At 54.9% G+C, this 8,914-nt stretch overlaps 1 long non-coding RNA gene across 1 annotated transcript; it reads right to left on the bottom strand.

The window, feature by feature from the left end:
- Nucleotides 1–665: 665 nt before the first annotated feature.
- On the bottom strand, nt 666–2,832 carry LOC104864416. The gene is made up of 3 exons (XR_780878.1): nt 2,170–2,832; nt 957–1,056; nt 666–783 (listed from the first exon to the last, which is right to left on the bottom strand). It is a non-coding gene; the product is annotated as an uncharacterized LOC104864416 (long non-coding RNA).
- Nucleotides 2,833–8,914: the final 6,082 nt, after the last annotated feature.

Genomic DNA, 8,914 nt, shown 5'->3' with positions numbered 1-8,914 from the left:
GCACACAAAAGTGTCAACTGCTGGGAGCAACCACCACGTCCACGATGAACAAGAAGAGGAGAGCAGGGCCTAGAGCCCCAAGGCATCACCTAATTCCCTAAGGCTGGCCCTGAACTCTGTAGCCCAGGCTGGCCTCGATCTTGCAGCAATCCTCCTGCCTCAGCCTCCTACCAAGTGCTAAGATCACAGTCACCACACACAACTGGTCTTGTGACTTTAAAAGCTTATTTTCATTCCATTGACATATTGGACAGACTGAGTCAGTTGTCGTGGGGCCTGTCCACAGCCCACGTCTGCTGTCTGCATCTCCATGGTGTCATTTAGCTTGTTCATCTGTTCCTACGCTTCCCTTGGGTCCCAGATGAGCCCCCCTCCCTTTTTAAATAGCTGCTTCATGGAGACATAATTCACATGGCATAAAATCTACCCTTTTAAAGAGTACCATTTAGTAGGTTTTAGTTCATTCATAGAGCCAGGCAACCATTGCCATGGTCTAATTTCAGAACATTTCCACCACTCCACACCTGTAGTACACGTTTGTGATCCCAGCAATCAGGAGGCTGAGGCAGGAGGATTGCCAAGAGTTTAAGGCCAGCCTGGGCCACATAGTGAGTTTGAGGCCAGCCTGAACTGCATAGTGAGACCCTGTCTCAAAAAAACAAAAACAAAAAAGATCTAGAATGTCCACCAAGAGACTCACGTGTCCAGAAGTGGGGCTTTCAGAAGGTAACTGGGTCATGGGAGCACTGTAGAGGATGGAGTCATCCACGAATGGGCTCAGAGCTGAGGGAGAAATCGTTAGGTTTTGTGTTCTGGTCCCTGGCCCTTCCCCTTTCACTTTCTTTGTCCCCCCCCACTTCCTGTTGCCATGAAATGAGCAGCTGTCCTCCACCATGCCCTTCCTCCATGATATTCCTGCCCTGGAGCTGGGTGACCATGGACTGAACCCTCCGTACCTTGAGTTCAGAGTCCAGGGGGAAAATAGACTATTCCTCCTTTAACTTGTGCGTGCTGGCCATTTGGTCACAAGGATGCAAAGCTACCACAGACACAAGCCTGTGTGGAAATAAGGAAGAAAAAAGAAAGAAAAATGTATGCACACAACGTGTCCACTTTATCCCAAAGCCTGGGGACCCAATCCTGTCCCAAATGTCCAAACTCGATTTTTTTCTTTAAACCAGTACTCGAGATTAAACTCAGGGCCTTCCCAATGAACGACATCCTCAGCCCTTTTTATTCTTTATTTTGAGACAGAGTCTTGCAAAGTTTCCCAGGCTGGGCTTGAACTTTGGGATCCTCCTGCCTCAGCTTCCCGGAGAGTCATTAGTCTTACTCTTAGCACCATTTGTATTCCTGGCATGACAGTGGCAGCCCCAGCAGGGAAACACTTTGTGCAATTTTAGCCCTTGTCTGGTGGCTCCTGAGTCCCTGTGCTCGCTGAGACCTTACCAGGGGGAACTCACCACGCTTGTCTACTCAGAAGGCCCCCCAGCCCCAGTGGGGGCTCCAGCGGCAAGAACCATGCCAGCCACTCCAGAGACGGCCCCTCACGAACCCCAACAACTTCAGAGGAACAATGATATTATCCCCATTTTACAGAGGAGAAAACGGAGACTCAAAGAAGTGGAATAATTCATCAGCATGCAGTTTTTCTGCTTTTCTTGTTAAACTTATTCCTAGTTATTTGACACTAGCCAAGTTCGGAATTGTTCTCATATTTTCATTTTCAGAGTGCTTGATATTAGGCAGAAACACAATCAGTTTTTGTGGATTGATCTTGCTTCTTGCAACCTTGCTAAACTCATCTGACGTCTCCTGAAGGGTGGGACTTGAACCTGGGTCACTGCTGTAACCCACTGGGCTACACCCTCCTACCCAGACCCTGGGCCAGCCGGAAAGTCCAAGAAGCCACCTTGGGGCACAGGAGAGCGAGCACAGGGGCTAGGGCCTGAGCACAGGGGCCAACCAGAGCCTCAGGGTCTACGGTGCACAAGCAGCCTAGGGACCCTGTTGCAGAAGCCCTCGGGGAGTCAGGTCGTCAGGGCACCCCAGGGGCTCACACCAAGCTGTGGCCGACACAGGCCCTGGAGCTTCTAGAGGAGCCACGGGATGGGGGTGGGGGTCCCCTCCCCCCACGCCATTGACTGGGAGCCCAGAGGTGGAAGTTACCGTTTCTGCAGGGTAAAGAGCTGTGAGGCGTGGGCACCAGGGAATGCTCCATCGTCTTCATTCTGCACAGTTCGACTCTGCCCGAGACTCCCAGGCCCCACCCTGCACCTGCTGTGCCCGACTGACTTCCAAGCCATCTGCTTGTCTCTTATTCCTCGAGGTCCTCCACCTCTGCAAGTGGCTGGGGGCTCCGAGCCACCGAAATCATAGCTGAGGACATCCGTGAACCCTGTTGCTCTGTCTTGAACGTCTCTCGTCCAAGCATCGAGCATATTTGTTGCCAGGTTGTAGCAGGCTCGGTGGGGATTTGGGACCCTGGGCTCCGTTCTGGAGGTGGAGGGGGTGAGACACCACCGTCCTCAACCCTACTTTGTGCCAGGAGCGGAGTGGCTTCAGGTGCCAGCCGCTGGGGTTGTAGCAGCCCATGATGCGTGGACTGTCACCAATTCGGGGACTGATCTTTCACCCTTTCTCCTCTTTGTTCTGTTTCCGTTGGGAGCTGGCATGGAATCCAGGATCTCACACGTTAGGCAAGTGATCCACCACTGAGCTGCAGCCCCGAGGTCTGAGATGAATGTTTTCGTTTCGCTCTTTGCAGTCCTGAGGAGTGAACCCAGGGCCTCTGCACTGAGCTACATCCCCAGCCCTTTTTTTAAATTTCTTATTTTGAGACCGAGTCTCATTAAGTTGCCCAGGCTGAGTTCAAACATGTGATCCTCCTGCCTCAGCTTCCCAGCGTGCTAGGATCACAGGTAGGTGCCACCAGACCCCCTAGATGAATAGATTTTTATCCATAAATAGTTACTAAGTGCCTGTGCAAAGAAACAGATGCACAAGGGTGACAAAGATCCCGGGCTTCCACCTCCTTGTAGATCCTGAAGAAGGAAAAGACAGAAGACAGGAAAGGAGGTCATAAACAGCAGCAGACAGTGTGTGTGAAAATACAGAGCAGGCATGACTCAGGGGAGGGATCCACTTGACGCAGGTTGATCTCGAAGCCAGGTGCAGGAGGCTGAGGCAGGAGGATTACTGCCAGTTGGAGGTGAGCAACGGCTACCTAGGGAGACCCTGTCTCAAAAAAACAAACAAACAGGACCGGGGATTTAGCTCAGCTGGTGCCACCACCTGCCTCACAAGAGCAAGGTCCTGAATTTGATCCCCAGGACCAAGAAAAAAAAAAAAAAAAAGGTCAGGTGTCTCAGGTGAGCAGTGGAGGCTGGGGAGCAGCCGGCCTCTGGAGTGTGGGGAAAGGTGTGTTGGGTCGTGGGACACAGAGTAGGGCGTGGGCCGGGGAGAGGGGGCTGCGGGAGCAGACTGTGAGCCTGGGCCGTGGGCTTCCTGGAGGCTCCGTGAGGGGCACAGAGAACACAGCCCGGCAGCGGCCTCGGGGATGTGCGCGGAACCAAGAGGCTGCCATCGGGATTAGGAGGGGCGGCCCCAGGTAGCTGTGTGTCCCTGGGCACACTCTGTCCCTCTCTGGTCTCCAGTCCCAGCCTTCGTAACTGGAGGGTGGGAGCACGGAGCGGGCACTTCACACTTTACGTACTCTGCGAGGTGCGCACGTCACCGCCAGCTGCGCCCCAGGACGCCATCGCTGCACACCGCGCACCTCCCAGCCGGCTTCCGTGCTTTGCCCTGCCCGGCGGCTCGCTCACGTCCCGCTCCTGATGAAGGGGACGGAAACCCGAGTACGCCGGCGCTGCACACCTGGGCACCTGCTGTGGGCCTGGCGACACCGGTGACCAGAGCGTCAGGGGGCTGTGTGCGCACTTCGGATGACGAGGGCGAGTTTGACGGTGCTTCGTGCCCGGGGCCAGGATGGCGCCAGCGTCCTTCCCTCAGGGGGCAGCCAGATCCCCGGACAGGCGGGAAACTGAGGCGGACAGGAAGGCCGAGGGCTTCACCCCCACCCCGCTGCTCCTCACCCGCGTCAGAATGCCCGGCGGCCTCAGAGCCATCCCCCAGCCTGGGGCTGTGTGAACAGGAGCTTTCCGTAGCTGGAACTAAAACTGCCCCCTCCGCTGCACTTTCCGAGACCCACAGGCCGAGCTCTCCACGTGGGAGGCGGGGAGGCGGCGGGAGCCTCGCGGAGATGCTGGAGGGGCCGAGAGCCACTCAGCCCAAAAGATGGGGCTGGTGCGGTGGAGCAGAAAGGTACGAACAGACCTCCCGTCCCCACTGCCAGTGAGCTGAGGTAGGAGACGGAGCCTAAGAGACAGAATGGGGGGCCAGGGGTTTAGCCCAGTGGCACCATGCCTGCCTTGTAAGCGAAAGGTCCCGAGTTCAACCCCCAGTACCAGAGAGAGAGAGCGTGAGAGAGGATGACTGAGCGGTCATCTATCCACCCATCCATCCACCCCTTCCATAAACATGGATCAAACGCAGTCTAGTTGAAGCTGGAAACTACAGACCCGTGTCACCAGCGCTGTGAGGGGGAGGTACAGGGGACCGTGGGGACCCAGAGGAACCACCTGCCTTAGCAAGAAGTCAGTGGGAGGCAGTCAGAGAAGGCTCCCTGGGGGAGTGCCGCGCAACTTGGGAGGGCAGCCAGAACCTAGCCCGGCTAAGACGAGTCCACCTCAGAGGGAAAGTGCTCAGGGACCAGCAAGGCTCAGTGAGGCTGAGGCAGACAGAGCCAGGTGAGGGGAGGAGCTGCGCTGGAACAGGAGGGTGGCTGGGGCGGACCTGCCGGCCTCGGGAGACACAGTCAAGAGTGGAGTTCTTATTGAAGGACAGCGGGGCCATCACGGCTCTCAAATGGAGGGGAGACGGGGCCGGATTTCCTGTTTAGAAAGAGAGCTCAGACTCCGGTAATGCGTTCTGGGCAGAAGAGAGCTTTAAAAGTCCAGATATCTCTGTTTAATGGAGAGAAGTATTGTCAAAAGCATTAAAGGTTTATAAGAGACGGAGGAACGTTCAAAGCAAATGTTTTGTTTTGTTTTGTTTTGTTTTTTTTGGTACTGGGGATTGAACTTGGGTCCTTGCGCTTGCAAGGCAGGCCACCAAACCACTGAGCTAAATCCCCAGCCCATGTTCAAAGCAAATGTGACAGGAAAGCAGGAATTCGAGATAGGTGTGCACAGGAAGCCACTCTTGCCTGAAGCACCAGAAAGCTCTCAGTTCCCATTTATGAAGAGCAAGGGGAGACAGAAACAAAAGTTGGGGGCCCACAGTTAGCTGGGACCCCAAGGACAACATCCTCGGGGGTGTCCACATCTGGAAGTGGAGGGGCCTGGCAGAGCACCCACCACTCGGGTTTGCATGGTTTGGGTTAATAGGGATCGACAGGCAGGAAAGCCTGTTAGAAGCAACAAAATCCTCTCCAGGGAGGGGAACCTTAGCCAGCATGGTGGTGCGCAAGCGTAGGGAGGCTGAGGCAGGAGGATCGCTGTGAGTTCAAGGCCAGGCTGAACTACATAGCAAGAACCTGCCTAAGAAAAAAGGAGGGGAACCCAGTTACATGCCTCAAGTTATCTCTGCACCGAATTGTGCAAACTCTATGCCCCCACATAAATAACACTAGGCACACAAGAGACTAAGACACCATGGGCCACAGCAGCAACAACCAAACCCCACAAAGACAAACCAAGAAGTTTCAGGCATCGGAATTAAAAGGCAGAGTGGAAACCAACCACGCCTACTGAAAAGAAAAGGTGGGGAGGGAGAGAGGAAGGAGGCAAAGGGAGAAAAGACAAGCTTGAAATATCACAGGTGGCCACCACAAAGTGACAAACGATGACAGCAAATGCATATAAGAACCAAACAAGTTCTAGAACTAAATTAATGATAACTGAAATTTAAAACCCAAAGGTTTAATTTCAAAATAATGGGGGATTTTTTTTTTTTTTTTTGAGACAGGGTCTCACTATGTAGTTGAAACTGATCTGGAACTCACTATGTAGCCCAGGCTGGTCATGAACTCACAGCGATCCTCCTGCCTCAGCCTCCAGAGTGTGGGATGACAGGTGTGTGCCACCACGCCTGGCTAATAGGAGATTTTTTAAAAGATTCAACAGATGGGTTGAAGATGAGATTAAATGCAGCCAAATAAAGAATTAGACTAAAAGAAGATAGGCTAAAATATCCAGAATGCATTGTACCAAAACACAAAAATAACAAAACAGAGAGGGTGAGAGATAAAGATCTAACTGGACAGGCCTACAAGATAAAAAATAGGCAGAAGCAATGTTTAAGAAATGACAGCTGCTAAGTGTCCAGAACTGATGGAAGATACCAAATCGTGAATTCAAGAAACACCAAGAACAAAGTGTGGTGTCACATGCCTGAAATCCAAGCTACTCTGAAGGCTGAGGCAGAGAGAAGGGAGTTCAAGACCTAGGCCACTCTCCCAGACCTCGTCCCAGAAGAGAAGAGTAAAGTCAAGAACCTACAGTCAGTCCTGTGGAAGGGGGAAAATATCCACACCTCAGCTGGGCAGGGTGGGAGATGCCTGTGATCCTAACACTCTAAGAACCTGAGGCCGTGGGATCACAAGTTTGGACGCAGCCGGGACAACTCTGTGTCAAAACAAAAAATAAAAAGCTGGGGATGCAGCTCAGTGCAAAGGCCCTGGGTTCAATCCTCAGTATTTGGGAAAGAAAAATAAAAAAGGAAAAAAGGTCAAAGGTCCCACCCCTCATCCATCTGGAGCCATCACAACAAAGCTATTGAAATGCAAAAGTAAGGAAAAACATTCTTTAAAGTAGTTGGAAAGGGAGGGAGCCAAATCAGCTTTCAGGGGGAGCTGGTTAGACTGACAGCTGATTTCTCCACAACTACGGAAGAAGCCGGGAGCCACAGAAAGTACTCGGGGGAACAGGGGCTGTCATCCCATGACAGGGGAATGGAGTGGACAGAAACTAAGGGCCAGCCAGGGCACAGGCGGCAGCAGCAGGGAAAGAGGGTGGTGGGCAGATCCGCGAGTGGAGGAGATTGACCAGGAAGACTTGGCGTCTGGCTGCGTCTGGGGACAGAGGACGCCACGTTGGAGAATCTGCACCGCTGTAAGCACCACTTGCAGGTGGAACCCAGAGGGAGGGGCAGGTTCGAGCCACTAGAGGCAGGCAAGGCCGTGGGTGGCCGGAAGGAAGGGTTTCCAAGGAGACCCGGAGTGCTCCCAGGGGAGGAGTTAGTCCCTTGGGCCAGAAGAGTAAGACCTACAAGGTGGCCGTCTTAGACGCGGGACCTGACAACTGCAACTCGAAGGAGGACACGGTTATTTTGGCTCATAGTTTGGAGAGGAAAAGGCATGGCAGAGAGGTCTGGAGAACAGCTCACAGCATGGCCGACAGGAAACAGAAAGGGAGAAGGGAGGAGCCAGGGAGATGTGGACCCGCCCTGACCCCGCCTCTTCCGGCAAAGGCCCCGCCTCCTAATGGCGCAAAGACCAGCCTGAGGGCAGGTGGCCAGCAAATGCTGTCGATCAAATCCAGGGAGGACCCGCCTGCCGCAGTAGGAGGTTGCAGTGGGTGGTGATGGGGAGGCTGGGGCTGCCCCTGTCCGGTGTGGTGCGGAGAGCAAGGCCACTCACCTGTCGCCTTCCCCAAGCTGACGGCTCCCACAAACCCCAAGGGAGGGGGCACCGAGTGGGGACCTGGGGCAGCTAGAAGCAGAGTTTGCTGTGTAGGGGAAGACACCGAGCACCCAGCCCCTGTCCTCTGCTCCCTGTCTCCCCCACCACTCCTGATCTGACGGAGCTGGGGTCCCCCCTGCAGCACAGCATCAGCGCGGAGACGGAGACCCTCTCCTGCGAGCAGTGGCGAACCCCAGGGGTCCCTGAAGCCTGCAAAACCGAAGCTTTGGGGGGGGCCTCCCACTCTCTCGCCCGCCTCCTGCCACTGCTCCCTTCCGCAGAGTCTGTGGGCTGAGGCCCGGCCGTGACTCAACTCTTTCTGCTGGCTGAGTAAATGTCAAGGGACTCGAGTTATCCTGGCTCTCTCGGCAGCACCTCCTCCCTCCATTTTTGGCGGCGCTGTTTACCTCGCCTGGATCAATCAGTTTCAGGGAGAAGACAGAAACCCTTTAGGTCTAAGGACAGTCGGCCCCAGCCTGCCTGCGGCCCCAGCCTGCCTGCCGCTGCTGCCCGACAGGACAGGCCACGCTGCATCCAGCCAGAGCAGGGGCTGGGGGAGCTGGGAGCCGCCCCAACCTGATCCTGGTCCTCGGTGGACGCAGCTAGGCGTCCCTAACCCGGGATGTGAACTCAAATGCTTCCCAGGGCCTTGGGGCCCGTGGAGGAGGAAGGCAGGGAGGCCACAGCCCAAGTCAGCTCCGGGACACGCCAGCTGCACATGTCCCGCACTGTCCCGCGTCCCCGGCAGCTTTCCGTCCAGTTTGGGACATGTGTGCTGGGCTCAGGGGACTGGGCCCCCAGACAGCACGGGAGGTGACCCTGTTCATGGCAAAGGCACAGATTTAGCAGGGCTCCTGAAAGGGCCTCGCCACCCAAACACCTGGCCCCTGCGTGGAGGCCACTCCTTTTCCTGAGAACCACAGTTTTGAGGACCCTGAGCACCCAACAACCCTACCCGCAGGACACTGAGCCACAGGGGACAGTGAGGTGTTTCTCATGTGTCCCACGGGTGACAAAGGGGGGTTTGAAAGGATGCAAGAATGAACTTCACATTCCAGAATATTGCGGCTGGGCGTGGTGGTGCACGGCTGTACTCTCAGCATTCAGGAGGCTGAGGCAGGAGGATCTCTGAGAGTTTAAAGCCAGCCCTGACTATAGTGAGTTCAAGGCCAA

This window comes from Fukomys damarensis, unplaced genomic scaffold (genome assembly GCF_012274545.1).
Source record: "Fukomys damarensis isolate Sample0158 unplaced genomic scaffold, DMR_v1.0_HiC HiC_scaffold_36, whole genome shotgun sequence".
In the NCBI taxonomy this organism is placed as follows: Eukaryota; Metazoa; Chordata; class Mammalia; order Rodentia; family Bathyergidae; genus Fukomys; species Fukomys damarensis.
Note: the sequence above shows the minus strand (reverse complement) of the source record. Positions and strands in the feature narration are given on the sequence as shown.